Source organism: Lactuca virosa, chromosome 4 (genome assembly GCF_052849685.1).
Source record: "Lactuca virosa cultivar CGN04683 chromosome 4, Lactuca_virosa_CGN04683_v6, whole genome shotgun sequence".
NCBI lineage: Eukaryota > Viridiplantae > Streptophyta > Magnoliopsida > Asterales > Asteraceae > Lactuca > Lactuca virosa.
Window position 1 is genome coordinate 90,019,961 of NC_136429.1, and position 16,691 is coordinate 90,036,651.

General features: G+C 35.6%; 1 long non-coding RNA gene and 1 pseudogene across 2 annotated transcripts; both read left to right on the forward strand.

The window, feature by feature from the left end:
* The first annotated feature begins 366 nt into the window (after positions 1-366).
* Positions 367-1,834, forward strand: LOC145106248 (uncharacterized). The gene is made up of 3 exons (XR_013707524.1): positions 367-628; positions 1,131-1,345; positions 1,426-1,834. It is a non-coding gene; the product is annotated as an uncharacterized LOC145106248 (long non-coding RNA).
* Positions 1,835-3,886: 2,052 nt separating this feature from the next.
* LOC145104760 (DExH-box ATP-dependent RNA helicase DExH5, mitochondrial-like) lies at positions 3,887-9,766 on the forward strand (annotated as a pseudogene). Its single transcript, XR_013707165.1, has 9 exons — positions 3,887-4,084; positions 4,200-4,307; positions 6,765-7,210; positions 7,287-7,481; positions 7,563-8,112; positions 8,172-8,450; positions 8,530-8,640; positions 9,262-9,333; positions 9,417-9,766. The product of XR_013707165.1 is annotated as a DExH-box ATP-dependent RNA helicase DExH5, mitochondrial-like (transcript).
* The last annotated feature ends 6,925 nt before the right edge of the window (positions 9,767-16,691 follow it).

A 16,691-nucleotide genomic window follows, 5' to 3' on the forward strand; every position in this document is an offset into this window, starting at 1 on the left:
GAAATAACCGAAAAACCCAAAAATCGAGACTAATTTAGCACATAAAACATGAAAAAGGGCTGTTTGGCACTTCTATATACATGAAGGGGCTGTTTCGTAAAATCTGAATGCAATGCATTTTACTTCATCACTTGGAAGGAAGTCCAGAATATATATATATATATATATATATATATATATATATATATATATATATATATATGTTCAAATATTCTAACTAATTATTATTATGTGGACGTAGGAATAATTGTGGGTCAATCATTTCAAAAATCAGATTAGGGGTATAATAGTAATCTTGCTACACTTAATTATGGTAAATATTTATAACATTTAATAATTTAATACCTGTTTAAATTGGGGGAATTAGTTTCAGAACCTAAAAACTCATAGATCTCTTGTTACCACAAACATACGCAGAAATACTAAAACCCAAATCGACGGGAAGCAAATCAGTTGTTGTTTCGAACCCCAATATGCTCGGTGTTCGTTCTCGTACTTCGAAAATCCTAGAGAGTGAATTGCTTCAAATCCCTTCTCCTAAATTAGCTGGTCCAATCTCTGAATTTGAGCCAATGGATTCTGGCAACGAATTCGAACTTCCACCGCCGTTTACAGATGCCAACACCAGGTCTCTTTCTTCGTCGTAATGTTTGCGATCAGTTTATTTAATTTTTTTGTTGTCTGATTGAATCACATAGCCGCCATCTAATCGGACCTCATCTCTTTATTCTCCGGTAAACACCCACCGTTTTAGAAAATGAATTCTAAATTTTTGGTGCAGAAGATATAATTGTTCGTTGTTTTGTTGGATTATGTTCGAGATTTAACCTCCGATTTGCCTTCAATGGTGATTTTGTGCTTTAAGGAGCTCTACCTTCTGTTAACATCTGTTAACAGGTCGAAAATTCTAATTGACTATTGTGCTCAATCTAGTAAATTATGGCTGTTGTTTTAGAATATTTCGGTTTCTGGCCATTTTCATGATCTCAGTCAAGAATTCTCAATGCTTTTAGATGTTATCCCTTTGCACAAATTGAGTACTTTATCCAATAATGTTAAAGAGCAATTAGCTTTGTTATAAAAACAATCAAGAAATGCTAAATTGTTCATAGAGAAACATGATGATGCAGGAAATTCTATAGCATCAAAGACATTTATGAAGGATTATATGTAATGGATCTCTTTGATCATGTAGACCAAGTGCTCAACGAAATGCTCAGCCTACAGGAAACCCTCGAATCCACAGTTAAACAGTTGTTCAACTGGAAAGAAACAAAGATTGATTGCATCAGATCTAAAGTATATTTTTCTGATCTATGGTTCTTTTGTTGGTAATTATTTCAAGGTATGTTGTTTACAAATAAGTCTATTTTTTCCTAAGATTTCTATAATTTGTTTCACATCATATGACTTTTTATGATACAGGAAGGTTTATCGCCAATTAACTTAGTAAACTGAAATGCATCGTGCAACCCTTGCTGGAAGGTTTTTTTGATACTAAAACCATTCTATCATAAAGTTGATTATGTTTTCTTTATGGTTTTGGCTTTGAAAAGGTTACCATTGATGTTGGAAAAGAAACTAGGTTAATGAAATATTGGAAACCAAACTAGGTCAACGAAATGTTGAAAACCAATTCTATCATTCACATCGGATGGGGAATACATAGTGCCAACATATGATAAGTAGCAACAATATTCTGTTATCAAGATATTCTGTCAGAATAGATTAACAATAATATTCTATCAGATTGTATTACTGTTTTACTTAGATTTCAATGTTTTTTTAACGATTCTCAATTTTATTCTTTAAGAAAAAATGTAATTGTTAATCATTATTAGTCGTATTCTTTTAGAATAGATATAATTTATGTCTATAGTTGTATTCTTTCAGAATATATGTAATTACTGATTCTAGTAATCTTTATAAGATAAGAATAAAATGGTTTTTTCAAGATAACCATAAACACATTCTGTTAGATTGTCCGAAATAATAAAAAAATCAGATTTTTAAATTTAAGAGAATTAATTATTCCATAAAATCCATAATTTTCCGTTTTTAAATTTATGTTAATTGACTAAAATACCCTTACATTAAATTTAGATGGTATTTTTCAATCATCTTTAATTCAATAATATTTATTAATCACTTTATTAAAATAACTAAAATGATTGGTTTACAATTAATCCTACATTTACACAATAAATAGTTAGAGCACAATAACCTAGGCCTATATATATATATATATATATATATATATATATATATATATATATATATATATATATATATATATATATAAGCTTAGGTTATTCTATTCAAAGTAATTATTGTGTTATTGTATTCATAAATGTGGGCCAATCAATTTTACTTATTTTAAGAAAGTGAATAATACATATTATTAAATTAAAGATAATTAGAAAATACCATCTAATTTCATTTTAAGGATATTTTAGTCAATTAATATAAATTTAAAAAAGGAAAATTGCATATTTTAAGGGATAATAGATTCTATTAATTTTAAAAATCTGATTGTAGTGATGATGATTCTCGGATATTCTGCGAGAATATATTTATCAAAAATAAAAATATTCTTGAACCATAAATAATAAATATATTTTTGAACCTATTTCTTGATCATAACGTTAAAAACTTCTTGAAGAATAATAAATTCTTGAACCATCAATTGAAGAATAAAAACAAACATTACATTAATTCTTATAGAATACGGGTAACAATTGCTAAGAATTACATTTATTATTAAAGAATAAAACTAAAAAAACTTTCAAATCAGGAAAAAAAAATCAAAATCTAACCTAGACACTAATACATTCTAAAAGAATAATGTTGATAAGAATCACTTTCAATTTCATGGTCCATTCTTCAAGCATAGCTGCTTCTGTGGAAACAAATCCAATGCACAAATCAGTGAGAAAATATCCATATTTCATTCCAACAGAATTGGAATTCGTGATTCCATTATGATAGAATTGGAATTCAAGATTCAGTTACGGTATGCATTCTGTTGGAAAACTATCCAAAGTAAAAAACAATTTAATGAGAATGATACTGTTAGACATTCCAAGATAGAAACTCGTTCATTTTCATCAGCAACATCTAACTCTCCAAGTTCAGAAATTAGTTGATTTCGGCTCTCAACCATCTGTAGAAGTAAAATCCCAATTTAAGGTGATGTTTGTTTTTTATACTAATGACGAAAATATCCCTACAACACAATATTCATAAAATTCATAGAATTCGCCATTGTTTTGAAACATAGCCATTGTTCTAAGCCTGTAACATAGCCATTGTTTTGAAACCCAAATATTTTTCCAACACAATATTCATAAAATTCATAGTTTCATAACTACATTTATAAATGCTCTTCCAGTTTAAAGTCAATACCATATTAAAGTCAATACCATATTCAATCAGTAAGAATTGACAACAAAGTTTGAAACCCAAACCATCTATTCTTTCCCTGTTTCAACATCATTAGCATGGAGAATAGATTCAGCAAACCCAGAAACTAAAAGAACCACATTTGAAGCTGGTCATGATGGTTTTATCCATATCATTCCTAAAATCAAAAGAGAATCAAGAAAGTCAATTTATATGTTATATATATATATATATATATATATATATATATATATATATATATATATATATATAGTTTATCTAACAGGAAACAAAAAAGAAGAGTAGGAATACAATCTGGTCATGATGGTGGATATTGTGCACGTCAACAAGAAATCGAGAAAGAGAAAAAGGGGGAAATTTCTTAGACATTTCGTTGAATGCTTCTTCTGCACCTTCGACTCCTTCGCTGTTTATACACTGAAATTCCCCTCAAATCATCATTCCCAACAATGGGTTTCATCACATGAACCCATCTTCGTCGAGTTCGCCTTGGTCTTTATCTGGGTCATTCCCCAATCATCATCATCACCGTGGTAGTCCTCGTCCGGCTTCTTACGCTGCTGTGGTAAACGGTGGTGGTTCTTCTGCTTCGTCGTTTTACAATAATTTTAACGATCCCACCGAGTATAGTACTAACAATGGACTGCAAAAAACTGTGATAGTGAAATTAGGGTAGAAGGAAATTGGCATACCTGTGGAGTGCTAGTACTGATTGCAAAAAACGGTGGTTGGAAGACTCACCTTCATCGGTGGTTGGGACGAATTCGGTGAATTAGACGCCGATTGAGGGTGGAGATGTTTTACCGGCGGCCATAACAGCGAATGGCGGCTGGAGATCGGCGGCAACAGCAAACGATGGTGGTGGCGATCTTCTGTGGGCGTTGGTCGATGGAGTGACTTCTAGGTTTTATAAACCTGCAGAAATTAGGTTAAAAGTCAATACCATGATTATAGAGATTATTTTTGGAAGTTACTAAGCAAATTACTAAATTACCCTTATTTATTTATTTAATTATTTAATTTTTTATTTAATTTTGATTGGTCCACATTTAAGCATACAATAATACAATAATTATTTTAAATACCTGAACCTAGCTCTCTCTCTCTCTCTCTCTCTCTCTCTCTTTCTCTCTCTCTCTCTCTCTCTATATATATATATATATATATATATATATATATATATATATATATATATATATATATATACACACACACACACACACACACACTAGTGGTATACCCGCTTTTTTTTTTTTGAACATCGAGCTATTTTGAAGATTGAAGGGAATCTTAAACCGTGAGTGTGCTTTCTCCCTCCTGACATGTTATTAGCCGCATCACCCGACGTAGCTTTTGACTAATAAAGCTCTGCACAGAAACGTATTTCAAGTTCCACCAGGACCATCAATGAAGAACACACTCAGAATGTTTTCATCCATGTGCCTCATTATTTTATCATATTCAAATTTCCGGTTAGGATTGAGAGATTCTTTTGCACGTAAGTCTTTGTTTTACACAAGTATCGAGTACTATTCTTACACCTCATGACAACCTCTTGCTTGTAAATTAATGTCTTCACTACAAGAAAACAGCCCTTTAATGACACGCGAACAATGACACGCACTGATTTACGATACACATTTTTTGTGTGTCCTAAAAATATTGTCAGCTTTCCAAAATTTGAAGGATAGAGGACACGCATTTATGCGTGCCCTAAAATTAATGTCCAAAAAAAATGGAGGGTGCTTATGTTAAATGTGTGTCCTCTACAAATGTTGTTTTATAATTTTTTAGGTAAACGCACGTTTTTAAAGGGGGGAAATGAAATCCTTTGAAATTCTAAAATTTTGAGGTACCCGCTTATGCACTCTCTCTTCTAGAGCTCCCTTCATTCTCTCCCTCCCTTCTCTCTGCAAACCCTAAGCCATCGCCACCTCCCTTCTTTATGCATATTCTAGGGTTTTATTTTCTTCTAAGCTTCCGCTTCTCTTGTTTTCTCTCAACCCAGTACATGCAAGGGTTTTTGGTGGTGATCGACCGGTGGTGAAACGATTCAGGCCTCGCTCCCTCTCAAACAGTTGCTTCTCATCAGATTGCCCTACCACAATTCAGTGCAAAAAAAGGAAGCGACTCTCCGTTTTCTTATAAACTTATTTCCTTTAACAATCATCGCATGGAACTTGGAATCTTCCTCCGATTCTACACCTCAAGCAAGGAATATTGATTTCCTAGTGCATAGCGTTCTTCGGTCGTTGTATTTCTCCGAAGATCTATACGTTGAGTTATTTCCCCGACCCTCTGTAGTTTTAATGATTTTTTCCTGTTCTTGATTGATGTTTGTGTTGTTTCTACCATGAATGGAACCAATTTTTCATAAATTCACCTTCTTGTTTAGTTTTTCTGAATTCTTATCGAGTAATGAACCATTTCTATTGATTTTTCTTCTCCTGAAACCCTAGAAGGTTTGGTTTTATTGGATTGATGTTTATAGCACTTTAGGGTTTTACCTGCTCATTTAATTTATTGACTCATCTGTGGGATTGTGATTTGTCGTTGCAATTGGTGGATGAATGATGTAAGAAAGTTTAGCTACTTTGATTTGGTTGTACCATGAAAGTTTCATGAAGAGTTTCTAGGGTATTTTGTTTAGCTTTCTTCTTTTTTGTTTGAAGTTTGATAATTTATTGGTGGACTTACAGGTAATTGAGCATTTGTTCTGAGAGAGATGTCTGTTGGGTTGGGGGTTCTCTTTTTCTGCCACCAAGTGTTTGATTAAATTCCCCTGAGAGCATTCATAGCAAAACTATTGGGATGTTGATACAAAAATTGAGATATAGGAGTTGAGTGGAAAAATATGGAGAATCCGGTTCTAAGGATGTCAATGGGAGCAGGTAATTAGAAAAAATGTGTGTGAATCAAAACAACTGAACCTATAGCCCTAGAGTTTAATATTTTTAATATGTATGATATAATCCTTAGCTTTTATGGGGTTAATATTGCTAATGATGGATAAAATTATTCTATATCTATATGATCTCTCTTTTTTCTTGAATATAATCTCATTGGTGTGCAATCCGGTCACTTGCTTGGAGTAAAATGGGTGGTATGATATTCTTGAAAATTTCATCTTTCTAACATTTGGAGAAGAGAATAGATGTTCATGTGCTAATTTGAATTTTTAAATTTCGAATTGGGCTACTAAATATTAAATTGTTTGTTTTGATAGTGCAAGAGCCTCATAGTAGGCTCATGTCTATATGCTTCTGGACATGTTGAAATTGCTTACTGATGATATAATATGAGATTATAGTGCGGATATAATTTTTTTTGAAATCTTGTAGGGTTTTACGCACCCTGTGCACTCTTATTTTCTTGAAGATGTGGAAACAACCGGATACATATTGACAGCAAAAAATCAAATCGATGATTATGGTCAAGAAAGAACAAGGAAATCAAATAAAAAATTTATAAGAAAAAGGAAAAGCCAAATTGCCTCAGCTGTTGAGGAGGCACTGGGGTATACTGACTTTAGAGGCTATAGTCCATAGACACGGGATTCTATGTCATGTTGGAATCCTGATTGCATGAATGCATCGGATTCAATCTCATTGAGTTTCTACTATTGAGTATATGTGGGAGTGAAAAGCAAGGGGTAGTTTTGGTATTTATGATTGGGTGGGATGACATAAGTTCTTTGAAGGAAAATTTACAAGCAAATCATCTTTTGAGGGATTCAAATCTAGTTTTATCGCTTTTATGTCATGGATCTATGGCCAGCTTAGAACAGGTAGAGACTAATATCATTATTTGAAAAAAAAAACTAAACTTTTTTAATCTTTATTTATTTTATCTTCTTCATGTAGAGACAAATATTTGAAAACACAGAAAATGGGGTGAGAAAGATGGTTTTTGCTACAAATATGGCTAAAACAAGTATCACAATAGACGATGTTGTTTTTGTTATTAATTATGGAAAAGCCAAAGAAACATCATATGATGCTTTGAATAATACCCATTGTCTCCTTCCTACTTGGATATCAAAAGTTTCTGCTAAACAAGTGAGTTTCTTGGGTAGGGTATTTTGGTAATTTTATATTTTCTATATCATTCGATTATATTGTTTTTGATATGATTAACAGAGGCGAGGTCGAGCAGGGCGTGTTCAGCCAGGAGAATGTTACCATTTATACCCTTGATGTGTCTTCAATGCTTTCCAGAATATCAGTTGCCAGAAATACTGAGAACACCTCTTTAGTCACTTTGTCTTCAAATAAAAACTTTAAAACTTGGAAGTTTTTCTGAATTCTTATCTAAAGCTCTTCCATCACCAGAGTTATTAGCAGTAATTCGCTACCTCATTTTTCAATGGGTCTTTTTGTACAGCTGGCAGAGGCGGCGAAAGCGCAATTTTCACGAGATCATAGTGACTATTTTGCCCTTGTGAGGGCGTATGAGGGTTGGAAAGTGGCTGAACAAGCACTTAGTAGATATGAATACTGTTGGAAGAATTTTCTGTCTGCTCAGTCCATGAAATCTATTGATTCATTGAGAAGAGAGTTTTTATCTTTGCTTAAAGATACTAGTGTTGTCAAGAGCAATATGGTCATTTTCAATGCTTGGAATTATGACGAAAATCTCATTCGTGTAGTTATCTGCTACGGCTTGTATCCCGGAATTTCCTCCATCGTCGTAAGTTTTGTTTTTAAATAAGTTCTTTATAAATAATAACTCGCTTTTGCTGACATCAGCATAATGAAAAGTCATTCTCACTGAAAACCGTGGAGGATGGTCAGGTGCTTTTACACTCGGTAAGTTCGTTTGTCTAAATTCTAATAGTTTTTCTTTAATCTGAATTTGTTTTTTTAATGCTATTGAACTCGGTTAATTCCCGGGATTTGAGAATTCCATTCCGGTGGTTGGTCTTTAATGAGAAGATCAAAGTGAACTCTGTTTTTCTCCGGGATACGAATGTTGTTTCCGATTCCGTTCTGCTACTGTCTGGTGGAAGCATCTCAAAAGGCGATATAGTGAGTCTATTACCTTTCCTCATTCCATTACCTTTTCTTACTCTATTCCTTTATGATTCCATTCCATGATATGAAACAGGATGGGCACTTGAAAATGTTGGGAGGATACTTGGAGTTCTTCATGGAACCTTCATTAGCTGAAATGTATCTCAACTTAAGAAAAGATCTCGATGAGTTATTCAAGTATAAAGTAAGTAATGTATCCTCTCTTACTCATTATTTTTTACTTTTAGTCCTCCAATAATTGACTTTTTTCAAAAAAATTGCATGTCAGCTATTGAATCCCAAATGGATTTACACACCCACCAGGGTGTTTGATTCCTGCGTGTTCTGGATATTGATATTAATTGTGTGCTTAACATAATATATTGTCAAGAGTTATGCAACTGATATCATCTTAACTTTGCTGATTGTAACTTCCTTTGGTTTTCACATATTATCTTTGAATCAAGTTCCTCCTTGAGTTTTGCTAATTTTAGGTAAGATGGCAAACCAACAATATTCGTGTTATTCGGTTTTATGGTATTTCTTCATGATCTGTGACTCTGTGTTGTTGGTTTTATTCGGTTTGCTATGTATTGTTCCTAATCCTAATATTGAGATGAGTTGAACTCAGACGCCCTTTAGTCATCAAGAATTATCAGCTATCATTTAGTGTTTGGGTTTTTTAATCACTAAAATTGCTCATAAAGTGGTAAATGTCGACAAATAAGGTTGGAGTTCATGAAATACTAAGCCTTGCAATGTTGTTTTACTTATAATCTTTTCTAAAATTTTGTGAATAACAATCTCATTTTTATTTTCATTTTAGATCGACTACCTTCATAGGACTGGAAGAATCGCTCGCATGGGTGCCAAAGGCAAATTTCGTCATTTTTTCATGGTAAAGTTTCAGGTTAAAATTACCTAGCTATCCTTCTTGTATGATTTCAATCCTTAAATTCTATTTATTAAAAAGAAATGCAGGAATCTGACTTCTCATATGAAGAGACGGTAGCAACAGGCAAAAACTACAACACCGTAAATCAAAAGTCAACAATCTCTTAGAGATCTGAAAGACACATAACGAACTAGAGGCGGACATATCTTCTAAACTTGGAGAGTTGGAGAGAAACTACAATTAAACATGTAGGTCATTGAATTGGAAAGATCAAGGACCAAAGGGACTATATGTAGGGTTGGTTGGGTCTCTTGTTTCAACTGTTGCATTTGTGTTAGGTAAATGGGTCTGAATACATGTCTCAATTAGAGATAGTATATTCTTAGGGGAATTGATAAGATATGATGAAATAGTTAATGTATTACATTTATTTAAGCATTGGAATGATTATTATTATTTGACATACTATATATTTTGAAATGGATTGTCTTTTTTTTTTGTATGATATGCTATTTCATATTATGAGAAATTACTTGTCATTTAATTTGAAAATTAGTAAATCTATATAAAAAGGCTATTTTTTTAAAACATTTAAAATTATGACACGCAAAAATGTATGTCGTCTTTCTTTATGACATGGGCTTTAATGATACACAATGCGTGTCCTAAACGCACACCCTAAGGTTAAGACACGCAAATGCGTGTCGTCGTCCTTTATGACAGTTACTTCCTTGACATGCAATGCGTGTCGTAAATGCGCATCATAAGTTTACGATACGCAAAAGCGTGTCGTCTTCCTTTATGACATGACCTTCCTTGACACGCATTTGCGTGTCATCTGTACCATTTTATGACACGCAATGCGTGCCATTAAAGGGTATTTTTCTAGTAGTGCTTTATTCACATCTGGAAGATCGTATTCACTAAGTTTCTTTCCTAAAGATTGTAGAAAGACTCTGATGTTGACAAGGACCATATTCTGGACTCATTCAGAACACACATATTGTTTCTTATAATCTTCAGAAAAAGAATCATAATGGTCACACCATAACTTACAAACATCGCCCAGTTCACAAAAAATCAATATCGTAACAAATAGCCTTCTAAGTGCATTGGGGAATTGAAATAAGGAAGCCTCTGCAAGACATTATATGAGTTGGATATATTGTGTAAACAATGTTGAAGTTCATGTTTGGTTTGATTAATTGTTTGAAGGGGTTGTGTGTACTTAATCAAAGTTAGGGACCACGACTCGTTTAACTAATAGTTAAAGAAAGCAAATTCCTAGAATGGTACGGGTTTCTAGATATGGTTCGGGTTTACATCAGACTTGAACAAGTGTCTTGACATGTTCTATATAATGCTTGCAGATACTCATTTGGGTTATTCAGAACAAGTAAAACTATAATAATCCCACAACTTAACTTAAGATGAAACTATAATAATAATAACATACATTAAAAAACATATTTTTTAAATACATTAAAGCAACATACTTTTTTTTTAAAAAACAATATCAAGAAAACTAAGTTAAAAACTATAATATAAAACATTTACAACTATAACAAGCCCCTAAAGGGCAATGTCCATTATTATGTACCCACCCAATCACGTTGAGCTATGAGGTTACACCATCTTGATATATCTTTACTCTTGTCACTATATAAAACATTTACAACTATAACAAGCCCCTAAAGGGCAATGTCCATTATTATGTACCCACCCAATCACGTTGAGCTATGAGGTTACACCATCTTGATATATCTTTACTCTTGTCACTATTTTGCCTATTAAGATTAAAGAGTTAGGAATGAATATTTTTTGGATTTCATCATAAGTAGGCCTGGCAATTGGGTTGGGTTCGGGTTGGCGGGTTGGCGGGTCGGAAAACATAAACTCAACTCAACCCATATAATATATGGGTTGGCGGGTCACGGGTGGGTGAGTTGGAAACCTCAACCCAACCCAACCCATATAACCCGTTTAAGTATATGGGTCCGCGGGTTCACAAGTTAATGGGTTAAACCCAACCCATATAACCCGTTTAATAAATAAGCAACACATTTTAGAAAATGAGGTTTTTTCAACATAAATTCATAAAATGATTAAAGTAATTAACATAAAAAAAAGGTTTTGAACATATATTCATGAAGTCAATAACATCCAAATAAAAATGAAAAATGAAAACATTCATAGAAAGTGGATGTGTTCTTACTTCATGACTCGTGAAAATAACGACATGTATTTTTTCTTTTTTGATTAACGAACCGCAAATGCAAATTAGTCATATACGAATACGGAATGAATACAATAATACAGAATATTACGAATACGGATGGAAATCAAATTTCATTAATAATTAAATATATCATTTTTTTAAATGTAATATATATATATATATATATATATATATATATATATATATATATATATATATATATATATATACGGGTTGGCGGGTTGACCCGCGAACCCAAACAGATAACCCAACCCAACCCAACCCATGAAATAAACGGGCTGGTGGGTTGACGGGTTGGCGGGTCAAAAATCTCAACCCCAACCCGTCTATTTTCGGGTTGGGTCAGTGTCGGGTTACGGGTTGGATCGAGAGTTGCCACCCCTAATCATAAGTATTATTAAATTCCTATATAATACAAACAAACTTTATTATTTCTTTGTGGCGTTTCTATGTATAAGATGAACTTCCATGATAAATTGTATGTTGATGTTTTTCTTTATATTTTTATTTGAATTAGAGTGGCATATATAGGAGGCGGTCGTAAATAAGATGAGTTATTTACGACCGCCTCCTATATCCTCCAATATTATCGAAATGTTCTTTCATGTCATGTTTTTGTTCCTTGTAGGCTCTACTACATCCGACTTCAATTCTATCCCTAACACTTTTCCATAGATTTTTGCCTTGAAAACTATCAAGATCAAACTAATTATGTAAAAACAAATTTGATTAGTATAAGAAATAATTAAAAAATGTTAAATTATATACATATAAAAACTATTGTATACTTTATTCACGAGTAGGATATATAGGGTCTTTATATTGATCAGGAACACGATTCCAACATGGATAATGAAATAGTACCATTGAAATAGGATATATATATATAGGGTCTTTATATTCATCAGGAACGCGATTCCACAACCCATAACGTAACACGATTCCAACATGGATAATGAAATAGTACCATTGAAATAGGATATATATATATAGGGTCTTTATATTCATCAGGAACGCGATTCCACAACCCATAACGTATTCCATGTGTCATTGAATTCTAGGGTTAAAGGCTTTTTTTTAAACTCATCATATAAATTTAGATTTCTTCCTGTGTTACTCGTATTCTTCGATTTCGCTACATTGACACATGGAATTAAAAATTTAACAAATTAAAAATATATTAAATAATAAAAAGATTCAAGTAACTTACAAAATTCGCATGTCAAAAGGTCCTATGTGGACCCTAGCAAGGAGGTTTGTCCCCGTACCTGCTCCACGTTCTCGAGCTACATGTGTTTCCATTTTGTTTACCAAATATTATAAGAAATCAGAATATATAATAAACACACTTTAACCAAATACTATAAGAACTCATAATATATAATAAACATACTTTATAACATGCATCCATTAACGATACAATAAACTTACAATATCTACAAAACAAATCACTAGAAACTTTTCTTATTATTATCATTATCATTGTCATTGTTATCGTTATTTATTTTTGTTACATTCCAAACCACCGTACCAAGATATTGTCCTTTTCGGGACACTCGATACGATGACTTCATAAGGGTCACCTATCCTAGTACTATCCTAGTCCGAGAACGCTTAAGTGTATAGTTCTTATGGGATTTGACGCCCTCAAGACTTTAAAACGCTTCCTGATTGTAACACCCGGTATCCGAAAAGCCAAGAAAGGAAAGGAAAACCCTAAGTCAAAGGGGGGTCAACTTGTCGAGTCCAAGGAAGAACTCGGCGAGTCGGAGCGGGATCCGGGTGTAAGATTAAATGACCGACTCGACGAATCGGAAGAGTGGACTCGGCGAGTCAGGTCTGGGTTAGGAAGCCCTAATTCCGGGACTTGGTGCCCTATTTAAGCATCTTATTCTCTTCCCTAGGGTTCATTACAGCCTCTCTCGTCTAGAACCCCAAAACCCTAGCCACCCAACTTCATTTTTGGAGCTTTTGGTGAAGATTAAGGTCCATTGGAGTGAATTTTGAAGGCTTGGGAGAAAGGAGCAAGGAAGGAAGTGTAGATCCAGCCTTCACATCGAGTTGGCAACTGTTAGAAGGTAAAAAGTTTGGACCTTGAGCTTTTAATTGATAAATCCCCTTTCTAGCTTGCTTTTGGTCACATTTGGATCATTTCCAAGGTTAAACCGAGTATTAAACCCTTAAGGATGGTTTGGACAACAGATCTGGACACTCCTGAGCTTTAGAAGCTCAAAGTAGTTGGCTTTATTCAGCTAAGGTCCCATTTCATGACCTAGGTCTTATTTGAAGCTTGGATTAAGTGTTTTAGCCCCATAACACCTTGCATGCACGTAAAGTTAGCAACTTTACGTGCAATGCTAGCATAAGGAGTCCAGATCTATGAGTTGGAGGTGTTTGGATGGTCTGTAATCGACAAAATAGAGATGCCACAAGATGGACTCGGCGAGTCGGGTCGCAAACCCAAACCCTTCTGTTTACGATTCGGATCAGTGAGTGGAGTTAGTAGAGGTTTCAGCCAGACTGGGTCCGTAATGGACATGAAGATCATGGTACTCGACGAGTTCGAAGAGGAACTCGGCGAGTCCAAGACAATCTTCTTAGTTATGAAGATGAACTCGACGAGTTGTTCATACAACTCGGCGAGTCATGGTCTAGACATTCATACGATGATGATGAACTCAACGAGTTCAAGGATGAACTCGGCGAGTCGGTTGAGGATAGTCCCGAAGTGTTAGATGAAGGAGAACTCGTCGGGTTCTCGCTAGACTCGACGAGCGGAGTCGGGGTTGTTTGGGATTTGAGGAGCATGGACTCGACGAGTTGGTAGAACAACTCGGCGAGTCGAGTCAACTGGAAGTTGACTCTGACCGTTGACTTTGACCTTGAGAAGGACCTTGACCAGAGTTGACCTAGTTGACTTCTGGAGGACAGTTAGGCTAATTGTTATTATTGGTATTGGTAGCTCGGGGAGCTAGAGGAGCAGCGGTTCAGAGAGTTGTCAGACAGCAGCCAGAGGGTTATCAGCAGCTTCAGCAGTTTGAGGTGAGTTTCCCTTTGTGTGAATGGGTCTACGGCCACAATGCCGGCCCATGTAGTTATGAGTAGGAAGACCCGAGGGTTAGCCCTAGGCACTGTATGCTAGTATGATATTCAGGACCAAGGTCCAATATCGGGCGGGTGCTCAAGGAATGGTTTGCATGATAGAGTATACTTGTTGTCTGTATGATACTTGTATATGCCTGGTAGGGAGGTGAGTGTGGGCGAGGTCCCGTATCTCACCAATAGCAAAGTGTGGACGGTGTTCCATATCTCATTAGCAGCAGAGCAGGGGCGAGGCCTAAGGTAGGAAGGGAGTGAGTGTGGGCTGGGCCCGTATCTCACTATCAGTAGGAGTGTGGACGGGGCTCCATGTCTCATCAGTAGCAGGGCAAGGGCGGGGACCAAGATAGGCGAGGCCTTAGAACAAGAATTCAGTAGTATACGTTCAATTTGTGTGTTATTATATGATTGTATGTTAGCATATGTTAGCGGGCGGGGCCCAGAGACAGGCAGGGCCTAAGAGAAACAGATATGTACACCGAGCGGGGCTCGAAGCCAGGCAGGGCCTGGAGCAGGCGGGGCCTGTTGTAGCGGGTGGGGACCGAGGTAGTGGTCGAGGCCCAGTAGTTGCAGTATGCGATTATGTGGATGGTATGTGGTAGGTTGGGGAACTCACTAAGCTTCGTGCTTACAGTTTTCAGTTTTGGTTTCAGGTACTTCCGGTAGCGGAGGGAAGAGCTCGGGATGATCGCATGGCACACACCATAGTTAGTCAGCCTGGGATGTTTTACTCTGATGAAATGAACAAGTGTTTTGAAAAGATACTCTGATTTGTTATATAACTCTTTTAGTATGTTTGAAATGATTTAATACTATGGTTTAGTTATGATTTAAAAATGAAATTTTTGGCCTTGAATTTTGGGATGTTACAAGTTGGTATCAGAGCCTTGGTTTGAGGGATTCGGGCGCACTCTCGAGTGTGTCTGAACTCAAACTAAGGAAGTGGTATAAAGTTTTGAAAAGAAAAGAGTTTTAGAAAAGCAAAAAGAAACTTAAAAAGAAAAGAGTTTTAGAAAAAGCGAAAAGAAATTTTAGAAAGAAAAGAACTTTGAAAAGAGAAAAGGGTGTGGTGCATGCAATCAGCCGAGCTCAAGTAAGTACCCCAAAATACCCATACAAGTTTATGTTATGATTATCAGTTTCAGTTAGTAGAACAGCATGCTAGATTAGGGCTAAGGATCTAGGAAGGATGCCTTATGTGCCTGTTATATGTGCTTTTGAGTTGCATGATAGTACTGGTTAGACAGTAGTAAGATAGCCTGTTTAGGTTATGCCTGAGTATATGATATTATGTTGCATGCTAGTACAGTTTCTCGTTATGAGAATAGATTTGCTTGAGTAGTTTCCTGTGTGCGAATGTTGCTTGCTTTGTGCTTTGTAGGACTCTGAGTGATGGGAGTTAGCCATCAGGTGCATACGTCACGTCACATGTGATCAGGGTTGAATAATCTCAGAATGCTGGATTTGGCCCTATTGCGCAGCTCTCGTCTGAGTCTAACCGTTGTAGGGACGAGTCTTTTACTCGAAGGATTATCTGAGCCTCGTCACATGTGATGGTATTCAGGTGATGGCTAATTGGCATTACAAGGAGGCCTTCAGCAGCTGAGGACTGGATTGGGTGGAGTCAGAGATTTCCCTAGGGAAAGCCTAGGATGAGAGTAGCAGAGATCAGTAGTAGTAGAAGTGACCTGGTGGAGTCGAAGCGGTTCTTGAGGAAAGTACGGATAGATATGGAAGGTAGTATGGGCCCGTACTACTGAAAGCAGAGGATCCGTACTCGATTCGGGAAAGGCCGAGATGAGACCGGGAAACTTGTATTGTGAGTGTGATCCCTAAGTAGAGATGTGCATGTTAATGACAGTTATGATATGTTGCAGAATGGTGACACTACGGGGTAGACCAGTTGGCGGATCAGGCGCCGGAGAGGGATCAGGCTCGAGTTCAGGGACCGAGCAGCTCGAGGAGCGGATGAGGGAGTTTGTATCAGCCGAGGTTACGCGCAGTATTCTAGATCAGACTCTTG